This window comes from Micromesistius poutassou (genome assembly GCF_964030765.1).
Source record: "Micromesistius poutassou genome assembly, chromosome: 8".
Taxonomy (NCBI): Eukaryota; Metazoa; Chordata; class Actinopteri; order Gadiformes; family Gadidae; genus Micromesistius; species Micromesistius poutassou.
In genome coordinates, this window is record NC_140278.1 from 17058859 (window position 1) to 17068314 (window position 9456).

The following is a 9456-nucleotide window of genomic DNA, read 5'->3' on the forward strand; positions in this document are numbered from 1 at the left end:
GTTTGTTTTTTCCCTTCATGTCATTTTGGCAGCTCCGTAGTACTACACTAAAGTATTCGCCTTTTCCACCTGTGGGCCTTTCACCCGGTGAAGTCGCCTGGCCCGAGGCGGCACCCAGAGCCTGTGCACGGAGGGACACGGTGACAAATAGTCCTTTTGCCCTTCCAATTAGCTCAATGGGGTGTTTGTCAGATGTCAGTGTTATGTATCATCATTTGCACTAGATCATAACTACTCTTCATAATACTTTAAGACCATTAACATTTAACGTTCACAATGATGTGGAAAATCCATTTATTGGAATGGACTCCAAGTGCTACAAGCCAGGAAGCTGTAGCAATGATAAAATGGCATAGATGACTATGTTGACAATCTTATAAGATGAATGACCGGTTGGTTGGTTTGGTTTTGGGATTGTTGGCTCATTAAAACAAAATTAATAAATAGAGTAGGATTTCAGTAAAACAATTGTGGGTCCTACGAAGGCGGTCGTAGGACTGCGGTCCTGAATTGGTAACCTCCTCTACTGCATGAACATGATGCTGTGCCAAAGGGCCAACCCTAACCAGTTTATTAACCAATGAGCTACCAGTAATCATGCAGCAAGAAGAGACAAACTACAATTAAAGTGCATTGTTAAATAGGGCTGCAACTAACGACTATTTTAATAGTCGACTAGTCACCGACTATTGAAACGATTAGTCGACTAATCTGATAATTATAAAAAAATTCTTAAATTTAGCATGAGGTTGCTTTAATTATGTGGCAAATGATAATAAACACAAGAAAGATGGGTACTTCAATGAAAAATGCATCTTTTATTCAATATATATATAACTGAGTTAGTAACTGAATTACTCTATAATAAAAGTAACTAGTTACCAGGGAAAGTAATTATTTGCTTTACTGTAAAAAAAAAAAAAAAGTAGCTTTGTAGATGCGTGTCGTTGTGGGATGCTTCATTAAATTAGAGTTGCTTACAACGGATGTCGACAAAGTCTTTGCTCCTGGACATAATGTTCACTTTACATGCACATTCTTGCCTTTGACCTCAATGAATTTGAAGTAGTGCTTATATCTCCACCTTGAAAATGCCAACTTTTCATCGGATTGCTCCGGACTCGCCATCTCTGCTGCTTCTTCGACTCTGTTTGGTGTTTGTGTGTGTGGGTGGCACACGTATCCTGGCTTGTGTGTAAAAACACTGGCTCAGATTGGCTACCATGAAACACGACTCTGCCTTAGCCAATCATAATCGCTTATCTCTTTGTTAAACCCGGTCTCCTCACTAGCAGTTTGTGTGCAGCCAGGGGTGCGTTCGGATTACACAGTTTATTCAATCAATTCATAGTAACGCACCGCATTAAACTGTCAGTAACAGTAACGGCGTTGTAACGACGGAAAAATGAATCAGTTAGATTACCCCGTTACTGAAAAAATAACAGCGTTACCTAAAGCCGTTGTTTTAAACGCCGTTATTACAAACACTGCTCGGATGAAGCGCTGGGAAGGATTTAAGCACACGGTTTCCACACCGCGGGCGCGGTTATCCACCAAGATAATAATTTTTTTGGAAAATAAAACGTATTGGCTTTAATGTTCCTTTAATCTTACCGAGGCGAGTCAGACTCCGTTTCGATCAACTGTCCGACGTGCTTTCTCTTTAAATGTTGCATCACCGAGGTGCTGCCGTGATACACAAGGTCTGCTTTGCAAACCTTGAAAGTAATCTTTTTTATTCGCCGTATCCAGGCTAAAATGCTCCCAAACTTTACTACTTAACTCGGCAGAGATGCTATTGTGCATGTGCGACTCTCGGCAGAGATTGTAATGAAGTGAGATGCCTCACTCCGTTGGAAAAACACGTCTGGCGACAATTGTCGACAATGGAATTCATTGTCGACAATTTCTATTATCGATTTTTGTCGACAATGTAGACGAATCGTTGCAGCCCTATTGTTAAAATGCGTTTTATTAAGTAAAGGTCAGCAGAATAGAAAAGAGAAAGAAAAACAATGGCAGGTAACAGTGCCCACCGTTGAATAAACTTTGTACAACGTGTAACAAAATATGGCTCTAACAAATATAAATTACCCAATTCTAACATTGAAATACAAGTTTGCATAACAGTGCCATTACAGTACGAGTGTTAGTTAATCAAGGGCTTAATCAAGGACATATTGCAAGTTGTTGGCTGACCATGAGAACCACCCGTCTCCCGTCTTCATCAGGAAATGTAGCGGTGAAACATTCACTTTGTCCTCACATTTGGTCATCACACATATACTACATTATAAAACTTGGCTTATCTAGCTTATTTATATATTATTAACAACCTTTATAAATATATTATTATTATTTCCAATTGTATTTCTAATAGAAAGGAGGTAGATAGTTGAAAAACCCAGTGTTGCAGTGCCTATAGTACATCCCTGAAACAGCATAAAAAGCACTGTGTGTTTACATTCAAATTCAGAGCATATTGATCAAATATCCACAGTTCATATATTAAGTAATTAATGTTTCACGCAACACAAGGTGAAACACCTCCTTCGACCTACAGTTAACTTCACCAATACAACAAACATTATTCTAGTTATTTCCTGTTTAGAATAATGTGTGCATGTAACATTTAAAGTGCTCTAATGTAAGGGTTTGATGTCATATGGTCAAAATTGACAAGGCCTCTAGCAGCAAGAATGGGTCTTTTGGCAGGTTAACAAATTATCCAACAACAGATTTGACTAAATATTGTATTTTGTTGGGGAATGGAGGGCTGTGTTCCAAAAACGATTTACCAAGTCTACTTAATGCTTAGTAGTGAGAGTAGTGTGGAAATTTGACATCTTAGATGCTTTGGTATCATTAGAAAGGCAACAGACGCGAGTTGAACTTCGGTTAAAATGGGTGCAGTGCCAGTTCAGCCATGTGATTGGACAACCAAAATGAGTGACTGAACATCGCCTACTCGTGTTTAATTTAAGTTCTGTTGCCAATGTTGTAAACTCCCACCAGCAGCAGCCAGAAAGGCAGCAGTGTGTAGGCTGCTGTATTTGGTGGAGTGCGGTGGGGCTGTAATGATTCAGTAGTAGGGGTGTGCATCTCTCCAATAAAAGACGATTCAATGCGTATCTCGATACATGGGGTACGATACGATTCAGGAACGATACATTTTTAAAATGGAACGATTCGATGTGGCACGGCTCAATTCGAGAGGGTATGATGCAATGGATTTCTTGTTGAAAGTAGACAATCATTTCACAAAATGAATTAACTTGTAAATGTGGCATTTCCTTCAAAAAGATTTATCAAAGACTAGAGAAGAAGTGTATTTGTTAGGGGTGTGCATCTCTCCAATAAAAGACGATTTGATGCGTATCTCGATACATGGGGTACGATTCCTGAACGATATTCAGGAACGATAAATTTTTAAAATGGAATGATTCGATTCAGAAGATTCTGATCTTTTAAATCAAAATCGATTTTCCGATTCAAATCGGTTTTTGTTACACCCCTATTCAGTAGTAAAACCTCCACAGACTGCTTCTCTAGCTTATCTGACAGCAGGTACAATGGTGATCAAGGAGAACATCTGGAGATTTACGAAGTGTTGGGGAGCAGAATTGGTATGTAACAACTATCGGAACACAGCCCCGGAATGCCCAGAAACCCCACATACTTTTACTACATTCATTCTCTTAATTTTGATCGATTGCTGATTTTCAAGTTAAGAACAATATTAGTGTGCAACACTGTTTCCCTTTCTGAAATATGAGACATTAAATTATAATAATATAATATATAAATATTATCAATATAAATACAATAGTTTAATGGACCGCAGGTACAATGGCGATAAAGGCGAACATCTAGAGATTAAGGAAGCGTTTTAGATTTTCTTGATTTTGATCTATTGCTTATGTGATAAAAGTTAAAGGAGTAGTTCAGAATTTTGGACATCGGACCTCATTTCCAAGTGAGCCAGTGTGTTAAAACTACCCTTGCATTGCATTTAGTTTATAATCCCTGTAGTTGGAAGCAGGCTACAGCAGTGGCGGCCTGATATTACCTGGAGTGCGCTTCTCTGTTTACATTCTGCTGTAGTGAATTGGTTGCTACACCGGAGCAAAGTGAAATTCCGCCGCTGTTGAGAAAGTAGTCCCTCAAAATGTAATGCGATCATTGCTATACAAGGATAGTTTTATTTCTAACATTATTCTACATTTACATCGATAGTCGGGTGTTATAATTGGTTTGCCTTGGGTGTACTGTGGAGTGGGGAAAACTGTTTTTATTGGCAGGCTAGCAGTTCCCATCAACTTGCGCTAGCCTAGCACCAGCGATTTCTGCAACTTGAAGGACTGAATGAAATGTGTTGAAAACGGTCTCCAATGATAAATAACACACTGGCTCACTTGGAAATTAGGTCCAATGTCCAAAATTCTGAACTACCCCTTTAAGAACATTAGATTATTAGTGAGAATATTAGTGTGCAACAAAAGGAGGCACCACTTGGCCACTTCATTTCCCGGTTTCCCTTTCTGAAATATAACAATAATAAGATAACTGTTGCCAGTTGAACTCAGGTTCACATCCTTCCTACAACATTGTAAACAGAGACGTGCAAGGGGAAGATAGAAAGTGCAGCAGAAAGAGAGAGAATGAGGAAAACCTCCTCAGCTTGGTCCAGGAGATGATGCTGGGAGTGGGACGGCTCGGTGTCTGTGGATCTTCACTCATGGGTTACCCTGGATGTGGTAGCCATGGTTACTACTGCTTCTTCATGGATAGCAATGAATTCCCAGGCAGATCAAAAAAAACAAACATAACAGGAGAGCAGGTACCCAGCCTACAGTGGATGATAAACAACATGATTACATTACATTAAATATAATATCCATTATATATTATATCATAGGACATTTGGTGGACATTCTTAGCTCCTTTACAATACGGTGTGCATACATTCATAGCATAGATGGGCTGTTCTCAAAGAGTAGAAACTATAGTAAAAGTAAATATTTATATTTCTTATTGGAGTGTAGCATTCGTGCATGTGTACGTGCGTATATATGTATGCAAAGTTTATAAACTAAACTATTATTATCATACATTATTACCAAAGTAATGGTGACGTGGAATTTGATTGTGATCGATCGGGGTGAATGGTTTGACAATTGCTTCTGTAGTCTCTGAGCAGTTGTCCGTGTTTGGGGTGTAATTCGTAATCTTCTCCAACTTTACGCTTTTGTCCGAGTTCTGTTGAAGTAAGACAGGGTAATCAAAATAGGTTATTTCAACAATTCTAACAAGGTAAAAACAATTCTAAGATTATATAACAGTGGTGCTAGTTAAAATAGTAACCTTGTAAGCCTACCATAATGCATTGTGGGAGACTCCACCCCCAATTCTTATATGGACTTCCTCCTTTAACGAGGGAAGGCTGTGCTTTTGGTTAAAAGGGAGAGCAGGCTGCCATGTTCAGTTAGATCTCGGGTTCAGACATGTTGCGAGACATGTAGTCTCATAGCCATCGATTACACTCGAGATATCTAACCGGACACCCTGTTAACCCAGGACACAGTGGGCGCTCCGTCTGTACACAACGCATCAAGACACAATAAGCAATGTCTTGCCTTTGTGTCCATCTGTAAGGACTGTTGACGAACACTAGAGAGAGTCTGCCTCTTCTCTAGAGGGAAGCGATCTCTGCCCAGGCATACCCCAGATGAGAAGGGCATCAAGTGATGTATTGCGTGTAAAAAATATTCTAAATAGTTGAAAACTCAGTTTAGAATGTCTGAATGAACACATAGCTTAGTAGTGGGTGTTTGGTTGGGCTATTTTGAGGTTGGGGGATTGTAAAGTGTTGTCAAATGATGGTGTAAAGTTGGGATACTGTATCTGACATCTGTACGTCATGTCTGAGTGGTGTAACACTTGCAATGAGCATTTCCATCAACAGAAATAGTCAATACACTCGAGGAGGAATGACCTCACACACATGATAACTTAATGAATTGCTCCCATTCAGAATGCATGGGTTTACATTTCGTTCTTTGTCGCACGAAAAAAGTCTGACAATCTTGCTCTGGGACAACATTCAATAGATTAACATTTGTGAGCATGAGCATGAAATAGCATGATACCGGGTTGGATCCCTTATATACAAACTATCAAATGAGTACAAATGTAGCTCCATTGCAATAACAACATGAAAAGTTTAGGCTACTATATTATTCTAGGTTGCAGGTGATTCTAGGTGTTGCAAATAATGTAAAGGTTAACATACCAAGCAAATCATCTTGAGTGTGACATTAACACACTTTTCCAGGCTGAGCTTTCCTAAGGACACGTTGCTGCAGAGAGCAAGACACTTAGGCAGCTGGGCCGGATGATATGCAGCCATCTGAAATTAATATATTTCATAAATATTAATTAATATAGATTCATTCAAAATATAAATGTTATTTAACAATGCATGTTATCTTGAATGTGTTATTATATGTACCACAACTTGCGCTGAATCCCAAGTCTGTTCACAGTCTTCAGGGTCATCAACCTTAATCTCTGGGCTTCCACAGCATCCATAGGACTTAGTTACCGTCTCCAATTCAGCATTTGTAGTGGAGACTACGGACACACACACACACACACACGTTAAACAATGGATCTGTCCAAAAGGAAATAATGGATCATCATCCTGATCAACATTCACAAAAACATGCACAAAGTGCATTGAATGAATGAATGAATGAAAACTTTATTGAACAACAATTAACAAAAAGTGTTCAAAAGGATAAAAACCACAATAAAGCCCAAAGGCTTGTTTCCATTGTGGTCCTTTAGATGGAAGGGAGAAACAACACATGGACTAAAGCATGGAGGACAAACACACAGCACAATGGACTAAAACATTGAGGAACAAAGGGGAATAAAATAAATAAAACGAGGGATAAGTTCCCAGACACACTTCATGGATCTTTTGATTTGGTTTATGATTTGGATACCCATTTTTTTATTGAAGATTTAAAATGAAAGTAGGAGGAGCTCAACAGTTTAAGGTTTAAAGGTAAGCCATTCCACAAGACAGCTGCCAAGTATAGGAAAGAGTACTTTCCCATACAGCTCTTAAAACGGCAGGGCCTGAAATCAGTGGAACTCCCCCTGGTGGAATAATTGTGTGTGTCACTAATTTTGGAGAAGTAATTTCTTAGGTACTTGGGTGCCAGGTTATTTCTTATTTTGTAGACTAAACACAGTTTAAGTTGGGAAACTTAAACTGTCTCTAACTCTAAACTTAAACTTAAACTCTCTGCTCCATGCTGAGCCACCTACAACTGGAGAAGTGGTCAGGAAGAAGTGTTCTGGGATGGAGTTTGAGGACCACTCTGATCAGTTTATTTTGACTGATCTGTAGCTTGTCTTTTAGGCCTTTAGTAGTGCCAGTGTACCAAGATGTACAGGCATAGTCAAGATGGCATTGAACTAGGGCATCGGCCAGGGTTTTCAAGGTGTTACTATCTAAGAGGCTGGATATTCTTGCCAGGAACTTAGTCCTTTGGCTCACCTTTGAGATGACTCTTTGGGCCATAATTTCCCCTGATAGTTTGTTGTCTATAGTTTGAGTATATTAGTTACTGGAAAGCACATTTCCACCCAGTGGATATAATCGGCTTTACACACTCAATTCAAAAACATTTAATACTGGCACTTCATGTATAAAAGGTTGCTGACCCCTGCCATAGACCGTAGTATAATGGCGCATTATACCGGCGGGTACGCTTCGGACCCAGCCTCTTCAGCCCAGTAGTAAGGGTGCGGTATAGCCCAGCTCGGTTACGGCTCGCGTTTCCACCACCACCAGTACCCTTATGGTAGGGCGGGGTTTAAGCCGGATGGCGATAGCCATGGCAGCTACATAATCATTGTGATCTCATAACAGCCCAACACAGTGTAGCCTGCTAATAAATCCAAGTAAAAAGAAGAATGCACACAATGAACAAAGAGCAACAATGTAGGACGTCCAAGAAGGACGGAAAACTTTTGCGCAACATTTTCTTGAATAAACAAAGCTTTTGCCGTTGTCCATAAATACCTTGCGGGTAGGGCTGCTAGATTTTGGAAAAAATGAGAATCACGATTTTTTTGGTCAAGATTGAAATCACATTCTTCAAACGATTCTTATTGAGTTTGAAAATAAAATGCATTTAACTTGTCTTGAACTTCAGAATCAAAAAAAAATAAAATATTTTTTTTGATTCTGAAGTTCAAAAAATTTTTTTTTTTTTTTTTTCAAAAGAATCGTTCCAACTCGATTTTATTAATTTGGAGATCGTTTGACCCAAGAATCGAAATCGTGAACGAGATCATTCGATTAATTGCACAGCCCTACTTGCGGGTACTGTTTTTGTTTGTTATTATCCCCCTGTCGCATGGAAGGGACGATTCTGTTGACCAATCAACAGACGGCATGTGTAACTGAAACTTTTGGCGGCAGCGGCGCAGACGCTTTTGGCCTGGCCCTTTCATACCGCCACACGGAACCCTTCGGCTGCGAGGCTGTTACCACGGCGTTTGCCGTGCCGTGGTGTGAAAGCAGCTTTAAAAAAACGGCGTGTCACAATTCTGCCTTCTCACACCGCGAGACAGGTTCGTGGCTCTGATTGTCGCAATTTCAGTTTCGATACGCATATCGTTACAGCCCTAGTGGAAACACAAAGTGAACCAGCTCAGAGTGAGCCATCCTCAAGCGGTGATGAATCCTATGCGTATACTGTTAAAAGCAACAGTGACACTAAGCAGCCGCTGACAAAAATCTGCCCCGCCTCCTGCACACAGATCTCAGAATACTAGCCTATGGATCCAAAGACGCGCTGCCCATCCTAGGGGAGTTCACAGGCAATGTGGAGGCTCGGAATAAGAACAAAACAGATGGAACGTTCTACGTGATCAAAGGTGATGGCTCCTCCCTACTCAGCTTCCAGACAGCTGATGAACTGGGGCTGATCAAAATTGTACACTCTATCAGCCCTCCCCCAATGAGCCTCACAGTGGCAGATGAGCTTGTGAACAGCCACCCCGAGCTGTTTGATGGCATTGGTAAGCTCAAGTCACATTCAAGTGACATTACATATCAATCCAGACGTACAGCCAACATGCCAGCCACACCGCAGAGTTCCTTTTCATATACGTGAGAAAGTTGAAGCTGAGCTACAGAAACTTGAAGCCGAGGACATCATCGAGAAAGTGACAGGCCCAACACCCTGGGTCTCGCCCATTGTAACGCCACCAAAGCCCAAAGATCCAGAGAAGGTGTGCATATGTGTTGACATGCGCCAGGCCAACACAGCCATCCAAAGAGAGTCACCTGATTCCTACTATAGATGACGTCATTCATGAAGCAGCAGGTACCACGTTCACAACGCACCAGGAGGTAAAAGTGCCTAAACTTTG